This window comes from Copadichromis virginalis, linkage group LG16, assembly GCF_057382275.1.
Source record: "Copadichromis virginalis isolate Kocher_CV1m ecotype Utaka linkage group LG16, C_Virginalis_male_GT1.1, whole genome shotgun sequence".
Classification (NCBI taxonomy): domain Eukaryota; kingdom Metazoa; phylum Chordata; class Actinopteri; order Cichliformes; family Cichlidae; genus Copadichromis; species Copadichromis virginalis.
The window spans coordinates 37,142,986-37,160,049 of record NC_140633.1 but is presented as its reverse complement, the minus strand read 5'-3'; the positions used below and the strand labels follow the sequence as shown (position 1 = coordinate 37,160,049).

The 17,064-nt window shown below is 39.0% G+C and overlaps 1 protein-coding gene across 2 annotated transcripts in view; it reads right to left on the bottom strand.

The window, feature by feature from the left end:
• The window catches only part of slc39a10 (solute carrier family 39 member 10), a 42,637-nt gene extending 27,414 nt beyond the window's left edge, over window positions 1-15,223 (bottom strand). Inside the window, exons 1-2 of one of the 2 annotated variants that reach the window (XM_085434659.1) lie at window positions 15,191-15,220; window positions 2,262-2,340 (exon numbers count right to left, since the gene is read on the bottom strand). The gene's annotated coding sequence lies outside the window, so the exon portion shown is untranslated. Of the gene's footprint in view, window positions 1-2,261; window positions 2,341-15,190 lie in introns of both variants that reach the window. The other variant, XM_085434658.1, reaches the window with a different exon arrangement.
• Between the last annotated feature and the right edge of the window lie 1,841 nt (window positions 15,224-17,064).

The window sequence follows — 17,064 nt, the reverse complement described above, 5'->3', positions numbered from 1 at the left end:
TCCAGCTTAGAATAACAGATCTAATGACTAAATCACAAAGCCTTCTGGAGCATAAATTTGTGTAACAAATTGCTTGTTTTCCCCCTACTTTAAAATGCCTGAAGCAGCAGTATCATTCCAGTCAAATGATCCTCATAAGGTCTCTCGTGAAGCCCGTGGGTGGGTGATGCGAGAGAGGAGGGGTGGAGAGAAATAAAGAGAGGTCATATGAGGAATACTGCTGGATAATGGTGCGATGGCACACAGAAGAGACCAGACAAATGTGTGTAATCACTCCTCCACACACTTCAGCTTGTTAGTAAAGTTTATAGAGGATTTACAGCATGCACATCATGAGGGAATAGATCTGTGTTGTGCAGACCACAAATACTGTTGTAGACAAAAAAGAGGATAGATCCTTCTCACAGCTGTCAAGGCTACTAACAACAGACTGCACACCGTAGGCATGTGTGAGAACCACAAACAAAGAACATCACAATTTAACCGCATTGATTTCTTTCTGGATATCCACAAAACAGCAAGAAATATCAAAATAGAAACTCAAAGGAAAGGAAACAGATCTGTGCACAAAAACTTTCCTTGGTTAAGAGTATAAGGAGAATCTATCCAATGACAATATTTTATCTTAGGATGATGCATAGTTTTCCTTCCTATAAGATAAAAATATCTCCTTACATGCGTAACACAGGAGTCATACCCACAATAAAAAAAGCCTTTTAAATCTATGCACCCAACCAGTGACGCCTTCTGATACAAATATATTTCCACTCAAATTTATAACAAAAGGAAAATTCTAGAAGAAGCCAATCAACATAAAATCAAAGCCCTATTCATTCATCAGTGCCTTGATCACTGTCCAGACAGCATCAGTAGCTTATCAGCCAAAGACTATTAGCTCATAATGGAGTTTAGAATCAGTGTGTTACAGACTTTTGCAATATAATGCCATTTTTTGTTTTAAATGAACACCATAATTGTTGCTCTCTGCACCAATTACAGTAAACACACCCAAACCTCTACAAACACATTTAAACCGCATTCAAGCAAACACCTTCAAAAGGTGGTTAAACATTTCAAAACCACAAAAAAAAATTCAGTTACTTAATCCCAGCTTCACTCTGAAACTAAAATCAAGCCAACTTACCACAGTGTGCTCTTGAATGAATGGTGTGTGAAATTTGAATGAGGGCGTTCTGACTCAAGGTTGCAGTAGTTAAGTGTGGTTAGAAGCATACTTCGCCGCTGCCGGCAAGACGGTGTTTATAAACATGAGACAGCAGTGACCTATGAACCTAACAGCAGATAGGTCTTGCTTTGCCCCAACCTATTTTTAAGAGCACACCCTCTCAGCAGCAACAGAGCCTGCAATGTCTCCTGACTGGAGTCTTTGTTGTGCTTGGCCTTTATTGGAAACAACAGAATCTCTATCGAGTGCTACAGTTTAATTGTGTGTTACAAAAGCTAATGTAAAACGTAAGCAAGACAAATCAATTTTAAGGGATATTTTTTCCTCTCTGGAATTTTTATGTTCACATATACATGAATTTAATATAAAATTGATTTCACTGAGCGGTCAGAGAACTGTTTAATCGCAGTTGTTTCAGTACATGTTAAGAAAATAATCCTATTATCACCAGTGTTTCCCACACACACACTTTACTTCGGTGGGCTGCTGAGGTGTATAAACAGGTGCCTATGTACCTTGTTTGGCAACTCATATTAGAAATCTATCTATTCCTGTCTGAGAGAACAGAACCAATCAGACAATCCTCTAAATTTGTGTTTAAAGCCCCAGCTGTCATGTTGTCCCTACAGGCTGTCTTGCTAGCCAAGCTACTGTTGTGGGAATCCTTGATATCATTCAGCTGCTTTCCCAGAGAGGACATTGTCCCACGCTGGGATGAACTCCAACACTGTCTTGTACTGCAGCTGGTCGGTAGATCCACTATGAGCTAGATCCACTAACAGAATCTGAAGCAACCGACACCAGTTTAAGCTCAAACACAGAAAGTATGTTGTATGAATGATTTGCAGAGGGGAAAATAAAAACAGACTTGTTACCCACCAAACAGATCTCTGCCTTTCAGCACAGGTAAGTCACTCTTTGCCTTAAACTAAATGTAGACTACGTGTTCACAAGGCAATTTTGAGCCAAGAAAAACCCTGACACATTTCCCCACATCCCCAACACAGTCACACACAGAACCTGAATCTGTGGGAAATCTGATTACACAGCACACTGCAGTAAGTTTTTCACTCACCAAACACTTCTTTGCCTGCTTGGCCCCCAGTCTTGGTGTAATTAAATGGGGGTGTAACAACTCTTCTGAAACTTGCACCCTGAAAAAAAAAAAAAAAAAAAAAGGGAGGCAGAGAAGTGAGAATCAGTCTTTCGCATAAAGAAAAGGTGATGAAGCATTATGGCAGTAACAAGCTCAACAACATCTAGGCGTAGCTACATGGTGGAGGGTCTCCACTTTGATGACCTAAGGATTTCCTGGTCCTGCTGGCTTCATCAGCTGTTGACCTTCAGCTTGCACTGAAATGGTTCATGGCCCAGTGTGAAGCAGCGGTAATGAAAATCAGCACGACCATATCTCTACTATGTTTCTTAGGTGGAAAAGAGTGGAGTGTCCAATCATAGTCTGGGACAAGTCAATGCCCCAAGTATCTCAGGGTCTAGTTCATGAGTAAGACAGAATGGAGTGTGAGAGTGACAGACTAATAGGTGCAGCTATATTGATATGTTGCGGTGGAGAAAAAGCTGAGTGTAAAACCTTTTCATTTACCGGTAAATCTGGGTTTGTACCCTCACCCATGATCATGAACTCTGGGAGAATGAGGTTCCAGATACAAGCTGCAGAATTAGTTTCCTTCTAAGGTTTGCTGGTCAGGGTTGCTAGATCTGCTGATCCTCCACCTGAAAAGGAGCCAGTGGAGTTTGTCCACCTCTTCCAGACGGCCCACCATCTAGGCAGATGGGCAAGAAGAGGTGGCCAGGATGAGGGAAGTCTAGGCTTCTCTGCTTGGACTGCTGTTGCAAATTGCCTCTATCATTCAGATAAGTGGTAAACAATGGAAGGATGGGTGGAAAAAATCAGACTTCATGGACATATCTTCTGGGTCTGAAAAGGAAAGTGTAGCCCAGTGGCAAACAGATGGAATTAGAGACTGTTTATTGTAATTATTATTAAAGGTGTTTTATTCTGTTCAGTTAAAAACACTCATGATTGGAGAGAGACTCTAAAGAAAAAATCCAAATTATTTTGTATGGAATTGCATTATTTGTTTATTTTTGTTTCTCAAAGGTTATTTGTTGACCTGGATACAAATGCAGTCCAACCAATGGGATTGTATGTCCCGCCTTGTTTTTTTCATGTTTTGTTGCGCTGCTAAGGCTGTTTAGACCACACGCGCCATAGCTGTACCTGTGGGGAAAACGTGGTAGCTGTTGAAACAGCGAAGCTGTTGGTGTCTGCTTGATTAGCCGCCAGATTTGGATAGCCGAAGCTAGTTTTATGAATACGAAGTGCTTTGCACTGGTGAGTAACGAAACTGTTATAGCCGCTGATCGGCATCCTGAAATGTTAATGTTGTTCGCTTCAAAAAACAAACGCTAATGGTGACGGTACTATGCAAGTAGCTAGCAAGTGTGCTAGTAGCTAGCGAGTGTGCTAAACGCTCACTCCCGTTGTTAAGCGTTAGTTGAGAACTTATTAGCTGTTGTTAGGTTAAGGAAAAAAACAGTATGTCTATCTGTTGTATTGAAATGTTTTGTGTTACTTTTTATTCATCACTGTTGTTACTTGACCGTGAGCAGAGTATATTGAGTTTGCTGCTTTTAATGAGCAGTGTGAATTGCTTTAATGATTGGCGATAGCTACATTGCCATGTAATGAAAACGTTTAGAATTTGATTAGTTGTACAACATTAGAAATGGAAACACATTTTGTTCATGCTTTATACTTTAAAACAGAAGTGTTGTTAGTTAAGTGTGAACAATGTTCATTTGAAGTAATTCTGACCTCACTCTTAGGTCAGGTTTTTTGAGTTGGAGAAAGGAGCCGAGACTCCCCGGAGAACTTTGGATTACAGACTTTGTGGAAATCCGCAGAAGAGGAATAATTTTCCATTGCAATGGATGGCGAGCCACAGCCCATTTGGAATTGAATCTTGAAGTCTGGTTGCCTGAACTGTGGTAGGACAAAACAGTGCAAACCATACATCGATCGTGGACTGAACTCACACCAATAACTCACCAGATCACCAAACAGGCCTGATCTGGATCCTATTGACACTTTAAAAGACCCGGGTCTAACGTTCTTTTCTTTTTTTATTTTGGGTATCTGTGCGCGCACACACAATTTTGGTTGTTATTGTAAATGCAATACAGTGCACAAATTTCAAATACAGTTGAACTATTGCTTCATCATTTGCAGTTGTGTTTTCATTGTGGTTACCCATCCTCTGGGCTCCTGTCGTTCCTGAAATCTTCTGATTTGCCCATTGTTTATATATTTTGTTACATACTGGTTACAAAAGCCCAGCTGAAAATGGCTTAAACCCAAATACCTGCAGGGAGTGACTTTCCTTGCCAAACGACGTACTAGAAATGTGTTTACTGAGATCATAGAATAAGGTAACTGGAGATTAGTTATATATAAGCTTCAAAAGAACAGCTCATGGACTCGATGGGGGGGAGCTTTCAAATTTCAGTGATATTCATAGACAAATTCATTTTGTAGACTTTGGTCTTCAGAAGGAGACACAAAGCCAGCCTGCAGTGTGAGCCTGTAGTCTCACAGTTTCAGTGCTCATAACATCTGGTTTCAGAAAGAAAACATGACAATGGCAAAAACACTCAGCTTTTACAAACCAATGGATAACATCACAGTGATGGCCATCTTTTATATACAGTCTAATGTAACCTGCAACATCTCAGTACCTTCTGCAGGTGACCCAGACCGTTGTACTACTGCATAATCTGTACTTGATCTTGTTTCTTTAGATATTTATACTTTAGATATTAAGAATTTGGGAAAGAAATTACCTTGTCAATGTAAACCTCTAGTGGATAACCAGCACAACCTCTGGCCAATTTGCCCAAGGAACTACAACCATTATAGTGAGACAATAAGTCCAAAAATAGAGCAAGGCCACATCGAGGCAACAGAATTAGATCTTGAGTGATACATATTCCCCGAGGACGATGGTGACCAAATTTAATCTTTACACCTGAGGACAAATGGATAAATCTCACAACTAAAACAGCACACACAAAGACAGAAATGTGCATTTGCATTCTTGTTCTCAGATGGTGTGTGCGTGCATGGTGCAAGAAAGAGTGGATGCACTGTTAACTTCTTTTATTTAATAGTTTTTAGTTAACATTGCTGTTTGCACCTTCTTGTGATTGCCAGACACAGCAATAAAAAGAATAAGAAAGAAGTGTAGTTTCACCGAATGTGAATCTGAGACATTTACCAGAGAAGCGGCGAAAAGGAAATGGGTTTTTTATGTTCTCAGCTCTGGGATCACAAACAGAAGCAAAACGACCGAAAGGGAAAGGCTATCAACTCTAAGGTGACAGAAATTTAGCTTAGCCAAGGGAAGAAAATTAAATCATTACGCATCAGCGCAGTAATTTATAGTACCCATAATCACCAATTAAAACTTAGCCACTGAAAGCCATTTAGTGTTTACTAACTGCACATATTAGCACCACCTGTATTAATTACCCGTTTTGACTACACTGTACAATATTAGGCTTGACCTGACCAAGAAAATGGTCTGAAATCTGACTCCGTTTATATGGTGGAAATGTATTTTTGTTTTTCTATAAATGTTAATAAATCTGACATCAGAACATGCCAAGAACACCACCATGTGCCCTGACCTTTAGAAAAAAAAACAAAACAAAAAAAAAAAAAAAAACATGGCTGCATCTAGGGCTGTGCGATATGAAAAAAAATCTCATATCCCGATATTAAGACATCTATCGTCCCGATAACGATATAAATCACAAGAATGTAATATTTTCTGTAAATTCTGTGACTCTCGGGCAGCTCGACTTAGTGAAGTGTTTCCAGCTGGGCGGCGTACCTGGAGTCGAGTGTTTTAACCGATGCATGAAACGATACATTTTTAGACGTAAGTTGTAACGCCCGCCGTTTTCTTTGTGAGTATTTATTACACGGCGTGCTGCGGGGAAAAGCCTGTTCTAACGTTTGAATCTAAGGTTTATTTTTTAGCACCTGACGGCTCTTTTTTGCTTCTCATCCGTAAACGCTCTGCATACCCTTTCATGTGATTCAGTTTATTTTGAAAAGTCTCAACAGGATCTTGAACTTTATTGTGAAAGGTTAATGTGGAAACTAAACCAGCGGACACGCGATGGTTTTGCCGTCGTTGTTGCTAACGACAATGCATAAAAACAGGCGCTTGTCCATCTGTAGTGTGGTTATATTAAAAATAAGACAAAGAGAGAACTTTAGGAAATTAATATAGCCACTACAGTGACCATCAAAACCATGAAAAAAATATTGCCCTAAACAGTTTATTTTACAACACCACGAAACAAACGATAGCGTAAAATGAAACTATAGACGATTTTATATCGTTATCCGATACATATCGTTATATCGAACAGCCCTAGCTGCATCTGGATATTTGTAGCTTAATCACCAGGCTGGGTGGCTTTTCTTTAGCACCTTCTGAGATAAAAGTGGTAAATGCCCAATGTGCTTACATGACCAGTATAAGGCAATACACCAAATGAAAACTGTTGAATATTAAGGCTGTTCTTCCTTCCCTGAGGACTTCAGGAACACTGAATTGTGCCATTTATGCGCCCCCAAGGAGGGGAAAGCTACAACCCAACTGTGCATCTGCAACATAAACCAGATGCTCCCATCCCCATTTTAAAAGCTTTTGACCACTGGCAGCTTTAAAGTCTCACCCTGACTTTAAAGTGTATCTAGAAATCTCTCAAAGAGATGAACAGATGAAGAAAACTAAAAAACAAAACAAAACACCACAGCTGAATTCACTGTTAGGTTCTTACGCATGTTTGTTTCATAAGAGGAGCAAACCTCTTATTCTGGTCCACCAACAGCACTCAAACCCTGAAGGGTTTTACTTAAGCACACTTCGGTTCAGAAGTCAGCTGTGTGTAATATTAGTTTAGGTGAGACTCCAAACGACAATGGTGCTATATTATATTAAAAAAGAGACACTCTGAGCATAACTACTATTGTTCTACAACACACAAAATTAGAGAACATCTATAAGGTCTAATAATAGTTTATCTGACTGACTCCTGATTCATTCTGCAAACTGGAGCTACCATATGAGTAGGAATGTGTTATCTCATTGCCAAATGACTAAGCCGTACAGCTGAAAAAGCTAGCATTATAATACTTATAAATTAATCTTTAAAAACATGTCCTCGTTTCTCCTCAAAGTTGCTGATAACTAAAGGAATGCTGTTATTTCTCTGCAGGAAAAAAAAAAGAAAAACCAACTTTGACCCGTAAGCTGGTTCATATGATTCTCACACGACCATACACATACCTCTCATCTCGGCATGAGGTCGGTGTCTGCAGGGAAACAGGAATGAAGCAAAACATAAATTCTGGTACCAAAGACATGTAAGTGAAACCTCTTGTGCTCACTGTTACAAAACAAGTATATTGGTTTGTGCCAACAAGACCAATAAAAGAAAAAATTTAATAAGAGATTTGTGAGGCTGGGAGATATATGCACATGGGTACTTTGTCACACTGCGTATTTGACTACAACTCCTTAGAAATGTAATTCTACTTAAAAAGCAATAAATGTACACATGGTTTCTCAAGTATTGCAATATTTTGAGCCCTTGAAATGTGATAAATCCCCCCAAAAGTCAGGCAGTTTTACAGACCTGTGATGGTTACATCAGAGCGGATTAAGCCTCCACTTTTTGATCCACACCAATAAGCCGGGAAGCTACATAACTAAAACCTTGAGCCAAGTGGGGAATGGGAACAACTTTTTTCTTGAGACAGGAAAAAAACAACATGTCAGAGAAGAGGGTTTTCTTAGTAAGGCCTCAGGCCCACATAAGAGGGCAGATGTCAGCTGCCACATGGACAAAACTGCCAGCAGATGGTCTGAGGAAAAAATGAAGGACCACAGTCACAGTCTGGCGTGGCAGGAGAGGAAACATATGACACACCTGAGTTTAGGTCATGCATCTCTGCAGACAATCACCAAAAACAGCAGGGAACATAATAGGTTGTGAATTGTTTTTTATCTCACACATAACTGCTGTCCTAAGCAGTCATTCAACAGTGGTGAGACATTACAGCACTGACACACAACAGCAAACTGTTACAGCCTAGCTTAACTGCCTCATAAAGCACAAGCAAGCCTACACTTTGCGGTTACAGAGGGACTACTTTCGTCAAACCGTGTACAAGCATTTACCAATGTTATTGGTAACAACAATGATAAAGGTAGTCATCTCAACAGGTGAAACCAGCAATCCTCTTATCAGAAGTAGCTATTCTGTATATGCATCATAAGAACCATCTCACCATGAGCTGCAGTGCAGGTTTCATTGCAGCAGACTCAGCACAGGTGGTAGGTGAAGACTACTACAAACTGATCCCAAGGTACTTTGTCAGCAACTGAAAAACATGGTAAATGAATAACCAAGAAATCCTTCCAAAAGCCCTTAAATGTCCATGTAAAACAAATCTGAGAAAACAAGGTTGGCACATGCCATATGGTTAAACCCCAGTATCCCACTGGGATTTGAAAATAGGTTGTCGGCTTCTGTGACACCTTCAGGTTCACATGTAAACAGACCGCAACTCCCCTTAAACTCCTTGCAGTCAGAGAGCGTGACAATGCTGTACAAGCATAAACATCTTTTCTGCACGATGCCACTGACTCACGCGTACACCGATGCTGAATTTGCTGTTTACAGCCATGGATTCTGCAGGAAAATTCAAGAAGCAGCTAAATGACACGAGGTTGCTGTGGTGAGACGCAGGTGCATGGCTGATGCTCTGTGGCCTGGAAGCGTGCTCATCACAGTGCAAAAACAGATTCAGACTGCAGTGCTGGATAGTGTACATACAAGTGAACTCAACTATCAGCAAAGGAATACACAATGCAAAAAAGACAACAAAATAAAAGAAATATAGAGTGATCCTTACCTCTGATTTAAAAGTATGCCCAAAACATTTGAACAAAGGCACAAATTCACGCCGGACAAATGCAGAATGTGGACCGCAGCACTAACATAAGTAACAGGTTGACTGTTTTGAGGCTTTTGAGTCCAGTGATTTAACTAATTTGTGCAGAGAGGCGGGGAGGCACAGAGGGGGAATGTGCGTGTCTGCGTGTCTGAGCAGTCAGGGATCGACCACCTGACCAACTACTTGGTCATAGATGTGTGAATGTGTGCATAGATGTGTAATACCAGGACATTCTGCCCATTTTATTATTTGACTTTTGATGTAAATTAGTTACTTGCAAACCTGAAATGAACCAAATGCCCCCTAACAGTGTTGTCTCATATCTGTTCATGAAAAATTAAAAAAAAACAAATAAAAGAATTTAAACTCCTGTACCTCCTGATGTCTGCACCACTGACCCAAGTCATGTCTACTCAAGTTTTTCTTACACAAGACTGAGATTAGATTAGTTATATTTATTATCATTTCACACATCTTTGTATCTGGGGCAACTGGAAGACATTAGAAACATTCAACAACAACAGGCTCCAAAACAGTAACTTTACTTTAGCACAACAACGCACATGTAACACACCTATCACCTTCCAAAGCACACAGGACCCACAGCACTGTGTTTTTCTCAGCACAATTTTCTTGGACACTTAAAATCTTACTGAGTCTGCAATAAAGCAGAAGGTTCAAATACTTTCTTAACAACTGCTAGTTTTAAGTCACCTAGTCAGCTAACCACAAAAGACACTTAGCTTAATTTTTTGAACATACTACCTTGTGATACTCAAGAACACACTAATCCTCGTCACTGGGCTGATGGTGAAACGAACAAATACCAGGACCTCTGTGTGGACGCTCTTCAGTTACAACATGGCAGCAGTGATACTCTGTGCGGAAGCCTTTGCAGTACTGACTTTACCACAATAAAGTATCTAAACTTTGCCCTCAGCACAGGTGTTGTTTAACTAAAGGTAGTTCAACTCCAGACAGTGAAAGTTAAAGCCACTGGAAAGACTTTATCACCCAAATCAGATTCCAAGGGTATTGTTACCTGAAGCTAAACTAGAAACTGAAATCAGGTGTTTAAAAAAAAACGTAAATGGATAAGGAAGAAAAAAACTAAAGCAGAATTTTGCACTTACAAACCAACTGCACTGAAACATACACTTAGCCACTCTATTGCACCGCACCATGTTCTGCATAATTTCCTGATTTAATTACAGTTAACAGGGAAGTAATGTAAGTAATTAGTAAGACTAATTTTGTGGTCAAAGTAGAAAAAAAAAAAATCAAGTGACAACGTTAGATTTAAATCAGTGGCTTATGGTGAAACAAGAGAACATTATGGCCAAATGCCATTTTAGTAATTACACTGCAGGACAAGCCTTACAGAAAAAAAAATAGTTATAAACAACAAAAAAAAAAAAACACACAGGCTACAAATAATGTACAAGCATTTATTAGAGAAAAATCACTAAAAGGAATTGTAGGGTTAGTCCCGGGCTTGTTAATCACATTAGTGTTTCCCCAGTTAGACAGTGTTGGCCTCCCTTTGGCAATTATTGCCCAGCTCTGGCACTCCAATTGTGTCAGCCAGACTTGATCCAGCCTTGGTTTTTGGTAAGTGGTGAGCAGGTCAGATGTGGCCCAAATGTCCTAGTTCATATAATACACACTCAGGACAGAAAATTTACTTTGTGATGTGACCAGTTCTTTTTTTTTTTTTTTGGCGCTTGCCATCTCTGTATCCCAGTGTAATCCATAAATAAGCAACAAAACCATCTTCAAACACTTTCACATACATACCTGTTTTTTCTCCACACAGTAAGCAAACTTTAGAAGTTTAGCAAGCAAAACTGACACCAAAACACAATTTAAGCTACAGCATTCAAGCTAGTGTGCATTTGATGTGAGAGATAAATTTGGTCCCACACTCATAATGGATGAACTAAGAGGGTTCCCATCTGTACTTGCTGGAGCCAGATGGTTTTTGGTTTTTTTGTTTTGTTTTTTGGATTTTTTTTTTTTTTGGGGGGGGGGGGGGGGTTCCAGCACTGTTTCAATCATACATCTGCCTCTTAAAATTCTTCAGAACTTTTAGTGGTTCTTTAGTGCATTACAAAGCAGCACTTTTTCATTCAGCCCATTGAGCATTTAAAATGTACAATGATTCTTCTGTTTCTTATCTCAGTATCAGACAAACTTTGATTGTCAGCTGATCGTCTGACATTTGACTCTAGAGCACGCAAGTGAACAGCCCAGGGTCTTTGACTTTGTCATATGACCAAAAGACGTTTTGTGGCTTGTTCAGATGCAATTTTCCAAACCTTTGCATTGCTGTCTGCTTATTCAAAAAGAAGAGGCCTTCTCCTGAGAGCCTCTTTCCAACAAGTCATACTTGTTTTTTCTCATTGTAATGTCATGAACTTTAATGTTCAACATGCTAAGTGGGGCTTATAGAAGCTAAAATGCATGTTGCTTGCTTGTTTTTTCCCCTAGTTTTTCTGACCACTGACCTTGGGGTGAATTGGCTGGTATGTTGACTTCTGGGAAGATGGACAACTTGAATGTTTTCCAGTTGTGAATAACTTTTTTCCATGTGGAATGGTAGACTTCAAATTGTTTGGAAATGACCTTAAAACCCTTTTCGCATTGAAGGGCAGCATCAACTGCTTCTCTAAGCTCAAAACTGATGTCTTTCCTCCTCAGCAGCGTGTTAACACACCTGAACGATCCAGACCACAAAACTGCCAAAACTTCTTTTAACAAAGAATCACATTTGTATTTGCTTGGTGGCACCTGCCTGCTACTTACCCTCTTAACCCCCACAAAAGAATTTCTACTTAGTTTTCCCACATACAGCTTCTAAACCTCGGCTTATTTTGTTAAATAAATAATGGCATAGTATAAAATGTTGTTTTATTCACATGAGGTTTCTTATCTAACGAGACTTTTTGTTTTGCTGTAAAAACCTTAAAATCAAAGGCCACACTGTATTCACATGACTGCATATGGCAAAAAAAGGTTTAGTACCTAAGCTTAACAATTACAGGATAAACAGACCTGTATTGTAGAGTAATCTCAGCCTTGGTTTAAGACTGCTGGTTTACAACAACCCTTGTATTATAAACTCAAGCCCTTAAGTTTGAAAATCAGTGGTATTTGCAAACTAGAGAAAGTCTAACATAAGAAACAATTGCATTATGGGAATTACAGGATCCAACATAAGCTACTCTTATTAAGGTGTCTACACACTCTGATTTCAGCAATCTTATAAGTTCATCACAAGTTACACTGAGCAACACGAATCTAATAAACATGGACATCAACTTTGATGCAAGTACACTGTATGATGATAGCGCCCGTTATTGAATCAGGGCCAAGAACCACGGCTGTTATTTCTTTTCTATTTTCTACATCCTCTTTAGTTGGAGAACAAATTATACACACGCTTCTTCTTCGTCAGAATCAGTTTTCCTTTTTCACATTTTTTATTTCATTTCATACAGTTTCCTGTTGGTTACTAGCAGACCGGTCACGCATTATCCAAATTTCCTGGATGTCTTTGTAGGCAATGGAGCATAATCAAGAGTCCAATGAAATGTAGATAAACAGACATGATTCCACTATTTAGTCTACGAATAATGATCAGTATTGGCTAAAATAACTACGTATATAATTTCTGGGATTATAAAGGGCCACCAATGTGGTGCCACAACATTTGGGACTGCCCAAGACTCATCTAGTGTGTACCTGACTTTAGGGATTAAAAGTCAGTATATCCCAGGAGCCTTTCTTTATTCTGATCCTTCTAGTTCTCCTCACTCAAAGAGTATATCTGAACAAGGAACCACACTAAAAAGAGTTATTTAATTTAATTACCTAACGAAGCAGAACGCATATGTACAGAAGTGTGGACATCTAGATGCTAACAGGTGCTGCACTTGTGAGATCTTTAACCTACTCCCTTAATTGTGGTTGGTTTGGATATGGCATGTAATGCAGTGGAACCACATTGGGGTGGGGATGTAATAAGCCAACCTTTCCAGCTTTAGCAATTCAGCCAACGGCCTTAAGTCAGACCAAAGCACACCTAAATAAATGAGTGTGTATCCTGCAGTAGCTGTTTCATCAATTTTCCACCCAAATGTTACACATATATTTTAAGCAGAGAGTAAATATGATTCAGTACATAACTACATACTTCAATGTGACTCATTGTGTTACATACACCAAATAAGGCACTGTGCTAGGAAGTATTTTTAGCCTTTCTGGTTACATAGAGATGTGAAACTCAGAGTTGCATTAAACTTCATGACATCACTTTCATAGTGCCCACATTACAACATTACATAATATTTTTAGAAGTGTTAGACTAGAAGCTATTTTGCCACAAGGACCATGACCAAGGTGAAAATCTAATAAATTTGTTGAATTTGTCTGCCTCAAACTTATTACGTTTATTCGTTTTTCTTCCCCCTTAATTTTTTTAATTTTCTATAAAGGTTAGTTTTAATTATTTTATTTAATTACTATATCATAGATGGCATTTGTCAAGTGCAAGATTTAGGGATTTCAGATTAGGTATTACAACCTTCCAAACACCACCAGCCACACACTCGGATCCTTGCCAGGTAGAACTCGCTGTGTTAAAAATAAATAAATAAATGAATTAATTAAATAATTAATTGATTCCCAGTAATGAACATTTTTCCCCTTTCAGGATTCCTTATAGGCAGAAATGAAATGCCAAAGTATTATTATACCAACTTAGTACACTTTAAAACTGCAACTTAATATTGAATGAACTAGGTTACAGCACTGCCGCTGGACCGAATGTAGAGGAAACACACGCACGCAATATTTTACTCAAGCTGGCTGTTAATCAAGACGGTCAAACATGGCAGTTGCAATTGCAATAAAATCAGCACTGCAAGAAAAGTAAAGGGGGGGGCGTTTACTCCACTGCATCCATTTTAAGCTTTAGCTATTAGTTACTTTGAACATTTAGTTTTTTAAAACAAATATCCAATCGTTATAGTAGTACAGATTAACTTAAATTAGTTTTACGCGGGTCAGTAAACTCTGCTGGCAACAGGAAGAAAATAAATGTTGGACGCTGAAAAGGGGATCACTGATTCAACGAGACAGACGATGAGAAAATGAACAAATGCGCGGACATTTCACCCGGATCACTTTGACGATGCTGATTTCAATTAAGAGCTTATAAAAAGACTTTGTGGTGATGCTCAGAAATTTAGTACAATAGAGTGAATATTTATAGAGAGGGAGGGTACTGTTTGAATGCCATATTTGCATATCACCAAATGCAGTCGCTCCACAATGGCAGCTCCCCACGCATGCAGTGTTCAGCAAGGTGGGTGAAAGCCGTGTAAGGTCTACAAGTTCAATAAAAATCAGAAACAGACCAGTCACACAAGTTAGACTAGGGAGAACCGTCTGCTGTTGAGGAATCGCAGTAAAATCGCCAATCACTCATCAATAAACTGATCAGAGGGAGGGCTGAAATCCGCACGTGGTTCGAATATCAGACTAAGCGTGCTACACTTCCGCGTCCTTGAGACGTGATTTCAACACGACAGCGTTAAAAGGCACAAAAATGAACACTTGAAGTAGTCGCTTATGTTCAAAACACCGGAATACCTCACAGAGGTACTATTTCAAAGCCCCTCACTCCACAGTCAGCCCGTTCTCGGAAGGCTAACGCTAGCCTGGAAAGGAAGACAACAATCCAACCAGCTAACATAAGCTAGCAGACGACTCACAGGAAATTAGCTCACAGTCTAGAAAGACCAACGATATAAAGAACGGTGTTATGTTTCGTTACAAATGTTCGCAACAGCGGCGAACAAAATCCACGAGCCGTGGATAACGCTGCCCGGGTCCATGTTGTGGGAGTGAATGATAACAAATGGGTTTTTTTATATAGTTACCTCACTCGAGTGCCGTGTGCATCTCCTCTCCGCTCGTTACCAAAAAAAAAAAAAAAAAAAAAGTCGTCCAGCTTTACGTGAACGCACGAGAGACCAGCTCATTCACCAACGCCTGCTGAGAACTTTACGTGGAGTTCGTGGGGGTGGTCCTTAAGTCTACGTAAAGTGCGCAGTACACCAATGAAAGCGCTGACGTTTCTTTCCGCCAAATGGTGTCTGGTCTGTCATATGACTGTCTGAGGAGTTCACGTTCTTTTTTCCCTCAAGCTGTTTGTAAACAAGAACACGGCAAATAATTAAATATTACAATTATTAACGTTACACTTAAGGGAGACGAGGCGCAAATTATAAATAGTTATTATTATCTTACTTCATAAGAAATATATGCGCAGTAAGTAACAGCACAATTTCAATAATAATAATAAATATTAAATAGCAAAAAGAGTTTAAAAGCAATCAAGTTAAATTAAACCACTGTATCTTAAATAAAGTCAAGTCAAAATTATATGGTTATAATCAGTTCATTGATTTTACCTCTGCTCTAACTTTATAAAACAAGTTTGTGGAGCATTTCACCCTCTTTGTTATATTTTCTTGGTCTAGTCAAATGACTTTCAATCACCAATAGAGCCAAAGTGACCATTAAAGGAACCACCAAATTGTGACTGGGTGACTGGACTGTCATATGACTGTCTGAGAGAGATCATGCTCCTTCTTCTTCTTCTTCTTCTTCTTCTTCTTCTTCTTCTTTTCCAGGCTGTTTTTAAACAAGAAAACCATAAAGGAATTATAATTCGCAATTAGGAGAAACCAATGGCAATTTCATACTTAATAATTTATTTGTTTATAAGTTACAATAAGCAACAATACGACTTAAATTTACAAATACAAGTCTTAAATAAACTGCATATCGCAATGTTTCTGTTACTTATTTGTGTAAGAATATAATGAAACAGTTTGGCCTTTGTTTGAAAGTCATGAAATATGTGTTCATCTTCTTCTCTGACATTTAGATGAACTTTGCATTGGCTGTTTCTTTCTGCCAAACTGTGTCTGGGCTGCCACATGACTCTAGAATAATCTTCTTGATTATTTTTTACTCATTTTGAAAAAGAATACTTTACATTCCTTAATAACTTATATATACTTATATAGGCTACAACAGATAATTAGCAAAGTGAAAGTGTCTTGGTGAATATAATTTTTTAAAAAACCCATAATTGAGCAGTATGTATATTGTTTTTAATAGATCTATAACCGAAAAAGTTAATTCCTTTTATAAGAGGTTTCAGAAGAAGAGATGGGAACTGAGAGAACTGTACAGCCAGCAACAACCTGAGAAAGTGAACAAAGCCTTCATCAGATGAATACACCCTCTAATTTTAACTCACATCCTCATTACTCGCGATCACTGGCTGTGTCACATTAAGGTCAACACCTTTGCTCTGACAACAAACATGCCATGATTACAGGGCGTTAACAGTGTATGACAAAGTGTTCAACTGGAGTTTCTAGTTTTGTGTCAGTCATCCTTTTCTATGAAGTGAAAACTACGTCTTAACATTCTGTCCATTTTACTTTAGTCTTCACTTGCTACACAAACATCTCAGTGGCCCACACCAAACATTCAAAGCAGTCACACAGAAGCACAAACAAGGGGGTCTATTAGAAATCTCATTTTATATATCACACAAAATAACCATCAGTCTGAACTAAACGTGACAAAGTGGGAGCAGCTCTGCACTCCATCAGACAGGGAATGTACAGAGGCTGAATAAGCAGCTTAAATAAGCTGAATCTTCCTTTTTTTAATGTGCAGGTTCTTTATTCACTTTAAACAAAGACACAGCTTGTACTCCAGCAACAGAGTATTA